The 13415-nt window shown below is 31.9% G+C and overlaps 1 long non-coding RNA gene across 20 annotated transcripts; it reads left to right on the forward strand.

Annotated features, from left to right (window-relative positions):
* Window positions 1-7172: 7172 nt before the first annotated feature.
* Window positions 7173-13181, forward strand: LOC114184886 (uncharacterized). 20 transcript variants are annotated; one of them, XR_014994763.1, is made up of 8 exons: window positions 7173-7366; window positions 8646-8752; window positions 9857-9929; window positions 10384-10432; window positions 10641-10786; window positions 10872-10934; window positions 11036-11768; window positions 12472-13181. It is a non-coding gene; the product is annotated as an uncharacterized LOC114184886 (long non-coding RNA). The 20 variants fall into 20 exon arrangements; XR_014994753.1 differs by having other exon boundaries at window positions 7174-7366; window positions 10333-10432; XR_014994749.1 differs by having other exon boundaries at window positions 7180-8752; window positions 10333-10432; window positions 11036-11178; window positions 11686-11768.
* Window positions 13182-13415: the final 234 nt, after the last annotated feature.

Consider the following 13415-nt stretch of genomic DNA (forward strand, 5'->3'; position numbering starts at 1 on the left):
GTTTTAAATATATATATATATATATATATATATATATATATATATTGAAAAGCTTAATAATTTAAAGAAATAATTAAATAATTATATGATAATATATATTAAATTATTTTTTTATGTAAATATTTGAATATTAAAATGTATAATAATAATTAAATTGATACGTGGTTATAAGTTTATGGAATTGTTATAGGTAATGTTCAGGTAAATGAATATTTGTTGTATTGAAGAAAACTGATTCTATTTTGTAGTTGTGTTTTATTTTATTTTATGATTTAAGTAAATACAACCTTTCATGTTCTTGTCCATGTGTATATCCATTCTTGTTTGACATCCTTTTGTTATGTAATAACAATGTACTTATTGTTTATAAGAAGAATATTCAAGTAGAGTAGAAGTAAAACTAAAAACATAAAAGAACATGACAATAAAAAGATGCTATAGAAGTAAAATTGATTTCCCTGAAAAAACAAATTGAAGCTGAAATTATGTAGTGTACCCATCCAACTTTATTTGTTTTATTTTATTGTAACAATCTTTTAGTAAAAAAAAAAATACACTACATATAATTGGAGATGCAGATGTGCATTATTCATTCATACTTGAAAAAATATATCTTTATTGATAAAAGTACATTTCAATTTCTCACATGATAATATCTTCAAATAACTCGTGTTATCATTATAATTCTTCTTCCTACTCATCTTTTGTCTGTTATAATCATTGTTGGAAGTTAACCTTGATTAATATGCAATTGGTTTCCAATCAAAAATCAAAATTCATTGTGATCCAATACTTGATTAAGATATAAAGAATGTTAACAACACACTCTTTCTAAGGCATCCTTTATAATACACTTTATTATTGGTTAAATCTCATTAGAAACTTCAGAATGAGTGGGACTCAAAAAATAAGAAGACACCCAAATATTATGATTTTCATAAATTCAACCGATAGTATCTAGTGTAAAAAAAATGTCCCGCTAACAATTTTCTAAATGCATTGTAGTTGCCAAGTACCCAATGCAATTTTTCATATATTACACAAAATGATGGCTAATGCTCGAACTGTCCTAAACAACAATCACCTACAAAGCCAACATATCCTCTTCACTTTCAATTTTGACAACAATCTTTGGCTGCGCAGACATCTCCCATCGGCACATTGATAAAAGCTTTAGAATGAATGTATGCAATGCAGAGTGGCCTTCAAGTGCAATCAACAGAGAAGGAGCATTTGGTGCTCGATGAAGGAGCATTTTATAAAGACCTAACTTTGCATGACTGCCAAAACAACAGAGAGAAAGTTGTGAGTTCAAACAAATTATCAGGTTTTTGTTGAATATTAATAACATAAAAGTCCATAGAAATTTCCCTCCTTAGACAACTTCTGCATTCTATTCATGATAAATGTATTTTCTACAAACACATAAAGTAAGAAAACCAAATTAATTTGTGTTTTCAGTGAGCTTGTATAACGATACACAAAGGCCAAACCACTGATATCAACCTATAAATAGAATTGTTGATATAAATTATTAACTTGCGAAAGACACTTATTAGTGTTTCCAAAAGCAGGTTATCAAATCAACATTCAACTTGTGAATTACCAAACAAATTTTTTAATCATGAATCATATTTGTAAGCGATTCAGGACAACAAAAATAACTAAAACATATAAGCTATATCAAACATAATTTAGCCTGGTTATATTTGAAACATATCAAGCTTTAAACTAAACTAATCAGGAGAGAGGGGGCTAACCTTAACTGGACTTCCTAACAGGTAGTCCAGCTTAGATTTTGACCAAAGAAGAGGTGATTCCACTGAAAGCTGGTCCCTACCTCGTTCACGATCAAGCTCTCTGATGTATGGATACTAGAAAGATTTCTTCCCCTGTTTTTTTCTCATACATAAGATATAATGCCAAGCACGCCAATTCAGACAATTTGTTTGTTGTCAATAGCTCAACTGCAATAAGGGTGAAAGTAACACGGAATAAATTCCAATTTTAAAACATTTTAATAATCAATACATTGCTTTAATTACACTTGGACAACACTGACACACAAATTGTTTTTTCCAATGAGAAAAAAAATTCAAGATTAGGTGTTTTCCAAATTCATTTCCATGTTGCGCAAAATGGCCACACCTACTCCAAACACTTTCCAATGTCCCGCTAACACAAAAAACGATTGACGAAATGATTTGCTTGTTGAAAAAAAATGCAAGCATATGGTTACTACACATAATACTAAAAAAATGCATCACACCCTCATAAACTAACCTTGAAGTTATTTAGGCATTGTCCTTAAGACTAATCAACTGATAAGGTTAAGAAATTTGTTGGAGGGCTACCCAACACTCACATATTCCAACTCCATACAAACATATTCAGTTCATTTCTTAGGCCAATTTGAAAAAAAAAATGTAAAGAAGAAATCTAACAAAGTAGACACATTAATTGTTTTGTAAGTCTTGTAGTTACTCAAATGAAGTACCAACATTCGGCTAACAAAATATGATTTTTTTTCTATTGGCATTTAGTTAAAAGATGTGATTGAAGATTAAAAAAAAAAACTCAAATAGTTTGCTTGCCATTATCTGTAGTATCTGCACCTCGTTCACTTCCAGCCAGATTTATAAAAGATAGTTTGCCCACAAGTCTAGAAAAGTGGTTCCCATGTATCATATATTCACTTCGAGAGATTTATGATTAAAAGCTAAATGAACTAATCAGGTTAATCAAATAATTATAAATAAGGTGTATCATATCAAATAATTATAAATCAATGATCTAATTTGTATGTAGATTTGTGTATCAAAATCCATACTAAAATTATATAGCAAATTAAATGCCAAAGCCTTGTTTTTTCATACACGATCCATAGTATTATGCAGTTCCATGACTTGATGTAGAAAGGTTATCTCAGCCTTTAAATGACAACTCAAGAGATTCAACACATTAATTACTATGATTATTTATATCTTTTCAAATTTGTATATTTTAACAATGAAATCAGATAACTATGCAAGAAATAAGTCTATGGATGTATGTGAAATAAAGAAATATCATCAAACAACACACCTCATGTCATTGGCAATAAAAATTCAATAGTTTAAAAACAAATATGGAAAAAGAATACTCATATAGAATCTTAACATCTAGGCCTATTAGTATATAATAAAGACAAAAAAAAATTTATGTCTAACTAATTTGGAGAATTTGTGTCAACAAACCTGCAAAACTTCCCAAATCATCAAAACATCATTTGACAAATCATATTTAAACGATAAAAAAATTTATAAAGGCATTCAACTTAAATAATTTTAGAACCTAAATAACTCTAAAAAATTTGAATGCATACACATTTCTAGATAAATAAACTATAATTTTAGAACCCAAATAACTCTAAAAAATTTAAATGCATGCACATTTTTAGATAAATAAAATAAAATGCGTTCAAAATATTAATATCAACGTCATTAAAAAATATTTAAGATTAATATGCACAATTAAAAGGTGAATAAAATTGGAAGTAAATAACGATATTAGTATAGCTAATAAAAATAAAACAAATAATAAAAAAATTGAAAGTATAGATTTTTTTGAAAAACATTATTTGTTAACTTAACACAATCACTGTATTAAGCATTTTCTTAATAAAGTAGATAATATTCGAGTACACAACATTTTCTTGATTCTACAATACTTGCTTCCAATTATAAGCACTTGCGATATAACAGTATAAAAGAGGATTTCAATTCAAAATGGTGGAGCGAAAAACATATATGAAATCTACACTTTTTGTATATTATTTTTTTTTTCAAAATTAAACATTCAAAATGGTACGTTCTAAAATTTGTTGTGGAGTCATAATAAAACATTGCTTTTATAATCTAAAAATTAAACAATTTTACTATGTCATATATGTTAGTAGCATCTACCTCTCAATTTCAAATTCAAGGAAAAGCATAATACTGAGGAGCTCTTGTCACTACAACCAAAAGTAAACAAATTCAATGTAAAAAATTAAATTCCACACCTTTACAATAATATGACTAAAAGAATGAAAAATGAGTTCATAATGCTAATACTATACATAGGAATGCAACTTCTTAAAAAAATTAGTAAGAAATACCCAAGCTTTTAATTTGATCCAATATGAAGCAGAGGATGATCTAAGATTGTTTGATCCAATAACGTAAAATGAGACATTTCATGAGGTTTCAAAGCCTCAAACTTTGGCTTGAGGAGCAAAACTTTGGCTTCTAATGGGACTATTTCAACTTCCATGGATGAGTGTGCCTAACTATCTCAACGTAGAAATTAAACCACTTATGCAGTCATCACCACACTATGTCAGCAACAAATAACAATGCTTTGTTTCTTTATTACTATACATTTGTTAATTCTTCAATCAAGAGGAAATAAAGAGTATTGAGGTTGATTCATGAACCAAATGAAAAAAAAAAATTAAACACAACCTTCACTTTCATCTTCATCCGCAATGAAGATTTAGGGAGGGAATAAGACTAGCAAAGGAACACAACTTAGCCGGTATTTGAAGGGACTAATACTAAAATCCAATGTAATAGTCATGCACCCTAATTAAACACTAAAATCTTACCTGATGAAAGTTTAAAAAAACTTTGCACTTGTGCTCAAAATGACGTCAATCAACTATCGCATTTGTACTTGAGACCAAAGAAGGAGAACAACTAAGCAGGGGAAAAGATTGAGCAATATCAGAAATCATAACACCACGTGACATTAATAGTACAAGAAATTTTGTTTTCTTTTACACACATCATAACTTTTTCTATTAGGGATGACAACGGGGCGGGACAGGGACGGGTTTCACTATCCCATACCCATCCCCACAAAAAAAATTCATCTCCATCCCCATACCCAAACCCAATGGGTATCAAACTTTTGTCTCATCCCCATCCCCTCCGGGTAACGGGTATAATCTCGTACCCATATCCGTACCCGTATTCTAACAACTTCAATATTAATTTTTATAAGAGAAAAAATTACGGTAAAGAAAACATAATATTATCAAATATTCAATATTAGGAGGATGATTGTTTCTTCCATATTTTAAATGTTTGTTTAGTTCAATTTTGTAAATTCTAATGAATCTCTTTTTTATACACTAATAAAAGTTATAATACATCATTTGATCAAAATGACACAAAGAACAAATAATAAACACAATAATAAAATTTTGACATAGAAAATCAAATGTATAATTAAGGTATGATCAGATGAAAAATACCTTAGAGAACTAGGAAAACTTTTCAAATATCAACATATATACTCAATAGTTGAAAAATAACTAAAATTATTTTAATGAAACAAAAGAGTTCTTCAAATTAAACAAAAATTAATAATAATAAGTAAATAATTTTTTTTATATTACCTTAAATTGAGAGTATAAACATTCTCATGTGAAAGGAAAATATATAATAAATAAAAATATTAAAAAATAATAGAAATATTCAAATGTGAGGCATAAAAAATTTTTAATTAACATAAATCATTTTAACATAATTACATAAAAGTTATGATAAGATAAAAAATATATTGGGGATTCCCGTCAAAACGGGAACGGGTTCAGACAATACCCACGGGGACGGATTTATTTGCCATCTCTATTTCCTATATTTCTAGTAAGAGGAACACAAATTGATTTCCTATATTTCGAATAACAGGAACACAAATAAAAAAGCAATTTTGAATTCAATCATGAAAAGATCACAATAATCTCTACAAAGTTAAGCGATTACAACCTTCAAAAAATAAGAAAAATAAAAATAAAAAAATAAAAATAAAAAAATAAAAACTGGAATTTTAGAAAATCATACTGAAGTCATTTCAAATATACAAAAGAAAATAAAAAAAAATACAAAAAGTAAACAAACCATACCTTAGAAAACTATCAATATTTTACAAAAGTATAAAAAAAAATTAACAAACTACAAAGTCATTTCAAAGATTCGGGAAAAATATGACAACAAAAAAACAATTTAAGAAAACTTTACCATAAAAACTATTAAACCACAACAACCATCAAGCCAAAACAATGGCGCATGGAAATGGAAAGAAAACAATCACCACTATAAACAAAAACAAAACCTTAACAACAAAACCTATAAAACTAAATAAACACAATCCAAATAAAAAAAAATCACAAACAAAAATCCATTTCAAAGATGAAGGACCGACGGCAATAAGACATGCAAACAAATCAATCACATCAATGCAAAAATGGAAACAAAGAGTCACTGATCAAGATGACAAAACCTTGACAGACACAACAAAAGTCAAAACAAAACATATAAATATCAGTGCAGTAAGGGCTTTTTGTCCCGGTTATTTTCCTCATTTTGCTTCGGGTCTGAAATCGAGACATATTAGGACGACCTTTTGGCCTCGGTTGTTACCCAAGGCCATATAGTCCCTTTTATGCCTCAGTTGTTAGCAAACCAGTGTCATATAGTCCATTTTTTGCCTCGGGTCAAGTAGGACCGAAGCCATAGGTTTTAAATAATTTTTTTTAATTAAAATTTTCGCAGATTCTTTGGTCTCGATTATGGTTGGAACTGAGGCCATATAGTCCATTTTCTGTCTCGGGTCAAATATGACCGAAGCCATAGGGTACCTTTTTGCTTTGGTCTTGGTAACAACCGATGTCTATTCTACTGTTTTTTTTTTTTTTAAATAAATTTTCTGTTTTATTGTGATTCCCACATTTAAACCTGTATATTTTTTTCACAGAGCAGCACAAACCAAAACATAATATTTTCTCAAACATCTACAATCCAAAAATATTTAAAAAATAATTGAAATATACACTATCCGAATATATATATTCTAAAAAAAAAAGAGTTAAATTTCAAAATTAAGATGAACAAGAGAGAAAGCACAAAAAATTGCGAGACTTCGTCCTAACAAAATTTAGTTTTTTAATATTAGCTAAAAGCTTCTTCGATCACTTTTCTATTCTGAAATGATTAGTCACGGCATCTAGAATGAATGTAGGTGCCATTGCATATTACGAGAAAAAGTGCAAATAATCTGCTACACTCAAAAAGTTCAAAAAACTAAAATAAATGACACGTGTCAATAATAATTTAGATAAGAGTATTTGAATGATATCCCTGCCAATTTATTTACTCATAGTTATAGTTATAGTTATAGTAGAAGCCTGTAAATATTCATCTCTCTCGCTTTGTGGTGATGCTCGTTCGTATGCAGTAGAAACATGCTTTCTCCTTTCAAAAATGTCAAACTCTATGTCTTTAGATCTGTCATGCCTCTACCTCTTGCTCCAATTTGAATAAAATTTTTCCCTCTGTGCGTGGTACGCTTGCACTTTTTTCTCTCTTTCAATCTTCTGAATGTAGTTTTACTTTCTCTTTGTCTAATACCCTAGTTCACTTATTTTTTTCATAAATCTCGTGTTTTACGTTGCTCTGGACAAATTGTGGCGATGGAGTGGTGATTGGATCCGATTCATGCTTTGTATGTTCGATTGGGAACTTCCCTGATATCGTTCCTTAGTTGTTCTTCCTCTTCAATCCAATCCTCCATCCACAGCCCCTCTTCCATCGTCACCAAAGAGGAACATGAATTGCAGGAATAGGAAAAGCTATTCTTTGATGTCGACGACGACAAGAACAACGAGTTGACAAAACCCTAAGCCCAAACGCGTCCTTGAACCCAATCCCACAGGTCATCCGCCTATTTCGCCATGGCGGTCCTTTTCTCGTTGTGTGTTCGCTCTTGTTCTACTTCTTCTACGTCGAGGTGTCCTCCTTGGAGAAAGTTTTACTGGGGTTGATTTTCGTGGTCGTGGCACTGTACTTTGTGTCCAAGAACAAGGGTTTGATTTTGAGATCCTTTTCCGCGGTGAAGCATTTGTGGGAGGAGAATGTAAAGCGCTTGGGGTTTTCAAAGGTGGTGGCAGCGAGGCCGGTGCAGTGGTTCAACGGATAGCCGGCTGAAGCGGGAAGGAAGGCGACGAAGATAGTGAGGGAACGGGTGTAGTTTTACAGCAATGGGGAGTCGCTTCAGGGGTTGAGACACAGTTATGGTGTTTATAGGTTCTATATGGGATCGCTTGGGAGGATCTGGTCTGTTATCCCCTTTAGTTGTTGATTTATTGGTTCCACTACCACTTTATGAGTTTTCTGCTTTCTTCTTGCATGCCTAAGTAGAACTTAAACTACCAAGTTCTAATTTAGATGCCTTGGTTGTTAGATAACTGATTGATTGGTTTCTGTTGATGATTTATGCGGCTTGTTCGATTTGTCTACTAATGGGTTGCATTGTAAAGTTATTTTCTTCTTCAATTAGCATTCATTGTTTCTTGGGAGGTTAGAGTAGACAATAACGCCTGAGGTTTTAGATGTTGTTTTTCAAAAATCTTATTTTGGATGAATTGTTGTGCTGTAGAAATGGTGACAACCTCCTTTTCTCTCCAAGAACGTAAGCCATTAAACTCTAGTGTATTTTTTCTTCCCTTAATAAGCTAGCTCCCACCCACTAACTTTTCTAGTGTTGCACATGCAACACTTGCTGGTGAGTTTTATAGCATTGTTGATCTTTGCAATGTCTCTGAAACTCGGTACTTAATGCAGACCCCTTGTGCTTCCATGATCAATGAACGTCCCCATGTAAAAGCTTGGTGGGAAGATATCTCTTATAGGCCTGCTTTCAAGTAAGGTTGAGGCGGGAATGACTTTTGGTAAGAATCAAGAATGAGTGTTTCCCTGTTATGTGAGGTTCTTACAGCTAAGTTTGTTCTAGTATGTGTTCCAAGTCTTTTTTTTTTTTTTTTTTTTTTTTCATTTTCAAGTAACTAGAGTTAAGAAGGACTATGATTTCCTTTATCTTCATTTGATTAATTTAAAAATGTAATTAAGTTGTAGTTTTTAATAACATTTTTAATATATCTATTTTAAAATAGTGTTTGAACGTAATTTAAATCCTTTTGTATAATTAATTTCATGTTTATCGGATCAGTAAATAGTTTTACTTCCCATGTATGCTACTTTAATCAATTTATCAACTTTAAGTTAGTTTTTCACATGTCAACAAATAAAATAAATTATGTCAGTACAATAAATCGAAAGCTTTTATCAAAACCACTGAATATTATGCTGGAGGCTATTTTGGAGACACGACACATGGATTTGGAGTCTACCACTTTTTCAATCCACATCTGCTATTGAGAATTTGATGGTTGTGTTATCTCTTTTTGGAGCATGTTCACGTAAGCAGCTAATAACCTATGACCTATGGTTTTAATTTGTGAACTTTTAGATTCCACTGACTCACTCTTACTATGTTTAGTTGGTATTTGTTAGTACTTTTCTGGTTAAAATTTATTTGCTTTCTAATATTGAAACCTCAATTTTGCTTGGCATTGTTGTGTGATGAAAAGTACGGTTAGTTCTAGCTTCTTGGGGAAGTTCTTGAGGGTAGTACAGTGGGAATCTCAATTTTTAGCTGAAGGATTACTTTTATGCAAAAGGACTTTGATAAACAGTTTTCCATTTTATTTTATTATATTTCTGAAATGTTTCTTGGTCTTATTTTGTGTTGAATAGACAGGAATATGTGTGTGTATATATATATTCTTATTTGAGCAATAAAACCAATAAAACATGGCTACTAAAGGGGGTTGAACTTACGATTATAGTTTAGTAATTACTAAGACTGAACGCCCCAAGCAAATTTGAGGAATAATTTTTCTATATCTTGTAAATAAACCTGAAAGCAAATAATTAATTTTTCTATATGTATACTTTCAAATTTACATATCTTTCTATATTTCTCATCATTTCAGGGCAACATGCAGTGTTTTACTAAGATAGGAAGCTCTTTATCCCTTCAATATTTTCTTCATCTTTTCACAACAGGTAAGGTAGAAGCCATGCTGTAAATTCTTCTTTTGTAATGTGTATTCAAATTCCTGAAAACATGTTCCCAGATTTATCCAAGATCTCTCTTCATCAATCATCATTTGAAAGTTGAAGCTAAAACAGTGGCAGCCAATTGTCAAATTTTAATGCGTCGCTATTAGTTGCAATATCTGCCCTGCACTTGAATTATTATATTGTAGGTGTGGTGGTGGAGTGCTCATATGGGGAAACACATGCTTTGACTTAATTGTAGCATGATTGATAGTACCTGAAATATAAGATTTTATAATTGCTTTGAAAACATGTGTTAGACTTTTTAATTCTCAGAATATATTATTCTATTTTTACTCAAAACAAGAAGGTGGTATCTGAGGTGGTTTATCTTCAATACGTCAAATAGATTATACATACACATTGAAGCCTTGAGGTGATAAATCTTTTTTGATTGAAGAGAAGCATCCATGGCAGGCATGGCCAACAGTGAGATTTCACGGCTAGAGGTTCGTACCTTGATCTATCTATATTACTGTTATATATTAGCGTATGATGAGGCAAAACTCAATTCACGAATTCGGAATATGTTTGGATACATACTTGTTTTTATAAGCACGTTGTTGGTGATAACTGTAAGTCCTATTCGTTAATTTGAGAACTTGGATAATTGATTCCTCTGGGATGGTGTTGATTCATCTCAAACCAATCTGTCAGGTGAATTCAGCAACAGCTGGTAAAGGAGGGCTTGAAATATATTCATTGTTATATGTGCACTTAGTGGTGTTTATGGAGTAACAAATGCTCATTTTCAAGGTGGAATGGTGGGAGACCTGTCCTGCATGCAACCAGAGTTCATTCAGGTCAGCCTCTGTGATATAATTATTATGAAGTTATGAAAGATTCATTAAGCTCATGAATTTCTTTGCTATGGTTTTTTTGTTACAGTCATTCCTTGCTGGTTTGGCAGCATCTGGTGTATTTTTGTGGGAATGACAAAAGCAGCATCTGGTGTTTTGAACTGATATTTAATTTCAATGTTCATAATGTCAATCATAATTCATAGATGGACCATTGTTGAGGTGTTAATCAACTACTATTTGCTTCTGTAGGGATTTTTCTTTCAAAAATCAGCCCTTTACAAGTGTAATATGGCTGGGAAACCTGCTGTGCTTACACGCATTATGGATAGTGACTGACAACTTAAGACCAACTCGTGCAGAAGCCACTGATGTTGCCAATGGTGTTTTAGATGGTAACTCACCTTTCACATGATCCTGCTAGTTAAGGGGAGTGATGAGTACTAGGATGTCCAGGAAAATTTTATCTTCTTGTTAAGTTTATATTTATATATAGCTTGAAATTTTCATATTAGAATAGCAGAAGACCATGGTGCACCACACTACCACTTTTTTCTTAGCTTCAACAACATCATTTGATAAAACATGGCCTCTCTCCGTTTTCTCTTCTTGACTTTCTTCGTTGTGTTGTCACTTAACACTGGTGAGGTTGAAGCTAGCAGAAAACTTTTGTCTTCATCACTTCCTGATTTGGGAAACATTCCCGTCTTTGAGTTTCCACCGGGAACACCATGGCCAGAATACAGGTTGCCTCCATTTTTGAAATCTAATTAGCCAACAATTCCTTCAAGTTACTACTCTTACACTCCACCTTCCAACACAAACATGGCCAAAGCTTCTTCCAAGCCTTGAGAACATGCATACAATTTGGCATCTTCTTACATATACTGTTGTTTTAGCAGCAAAATAAAAAGGTTCATGGTAATGTTTTGGATTCTACAAGCAATTGGAGGGAAGCACTGGATGCGTTTCAAGAGAGTTACAGGTAATAATATCATTACATTTAATTTTACTGGAAGATTTTATTTCCTGAAATTAGAAAACTGATGGAACAAGAAATTTTTTGTATCTATAATGGAATCTGAGTAGCTGAATAAAACATGACCACCGTCTTCGTAATACTTGTATGACTTATCCCTGATTGGACTTTAGAAAAATTACATCCATATTCTTATCCTTTTGATTTATAATTGATTGGTGGGACAGAGACAACTTAGACGAAAACACAGACAACACTACTTTTTTTTTAAAAAAATTACTTGTACACACTTTTATACTCATTTAACATATTATTTTTCATTATAAAAAAATATATGTCAACCTACTATTATCCTTTGCTTTTCTTTTGTTATGAAAATCGAAAATAAGGATATGAATGAAAATTATAATAAAGAAAAAGGTAAATATATGTATTTTTAGGTTGTAAGTAATTGGTGAACGATTGGTAGTACAAGTCTTTGATCTCAGCATCTGTATCCACCAGAAAACAAAGCTCCTCATGAGTTGTTTCCTGCTACTGATATATAATTGATCACTTGTGATACCAAAACTGATTTTTTATTCAAATTCATTTGGTTATATATATATATATATGTATATATATGTATATGTATGTATGTATGTATGTATGTTGCACCACTTCATCATATGTTATGAAAAATGATCTAATGAGTGCATATGTTAACAAGTTTTGGCTGCAACATATGATTGAATTTGATACCTGAAGATCAAACACCTAAGCCAGGGCATGTAATCTGCAATTGAAAGCTCCAACCAAGTTCATCACCTCGTGAGTCATCAATTTTAAGTCCAATCATCTTTGGCACGCCCGAACACCATTTTGAAGACGATGTTCTCCATTAGCTCAAACAGCAACTGACTCAGATCCACAACCTTACCTGATGCTGCACAATTTTTCGGCGACTTCACCAACACTCTCAACTCCTCTCTCCTCAGTGGAGCAAACATCTCAACCTTTGAGGCACTCAGAAGCTCCAGAGTGCAAACTTTCCTCATGTTGCGCCAGTATGCACTGTACTCAGAAAAGGCCAAACCTTTGAAGCCATAAGAAAGAAATTCGGAGGCTTGGATTTTGGGTCTGCTGGCAAAAACAGTTTCAGGGGTTTTCAGGAACAGTTCTGCAGTTTGTGGAGAGAATCAGTATTTGTGGAGAAGGAATTTCCGGTTAAAATTCCCTGAAGTATTTGTTAGATTTTTCTTTCATTAGTTTAGTACAGCTCTTGTTTTAGCTTAGTCTAACATGCATTTCTAGGTTTGATTAGGTGAAATTTCGTACTTCTTTTATCAATGACTGATTACCTTGCTGCTTGCAATGCAATGGTAATTACAATGTACTTCTCTTGGAATTCTTCTCTAATGCATGTTTATCTGTCTCATATTTCCCTTTGAGTTTTCTTCATTTGCCATTCATTATGCAATTTGATCTATTGACTCTGCTCATTACAGTAATTTTTGTTTCCATAATGCTGAATGCTGAGTTGTATTGTATGTATGATGTCTATTACGCTCCTTTTCTGAGGAAGACAGGAAAATTCATGGGCTGTCATGGCTCTAGAAAGCACAAACATGTGTTTTCTAGTGTAAAATTTAGAGGATTTGCAATGATCATGAA

Source organism: Vigna unguiculata, chromosome 5, assembly GCF_037176805.1.
Source record: "Vigna unguiculata cultivar grain cowpea cultivar isolate G323 ecotype 2 chromosome 5, ASM3717680v1, whole genome shotgun sequence".
Taxonomy (NCBI): Eukaryota; Viridiplantae; Streptophyta; class Magnoliopsida; order Fabales; family Fabaceae; genus Vigna; species Vigna unguiculata.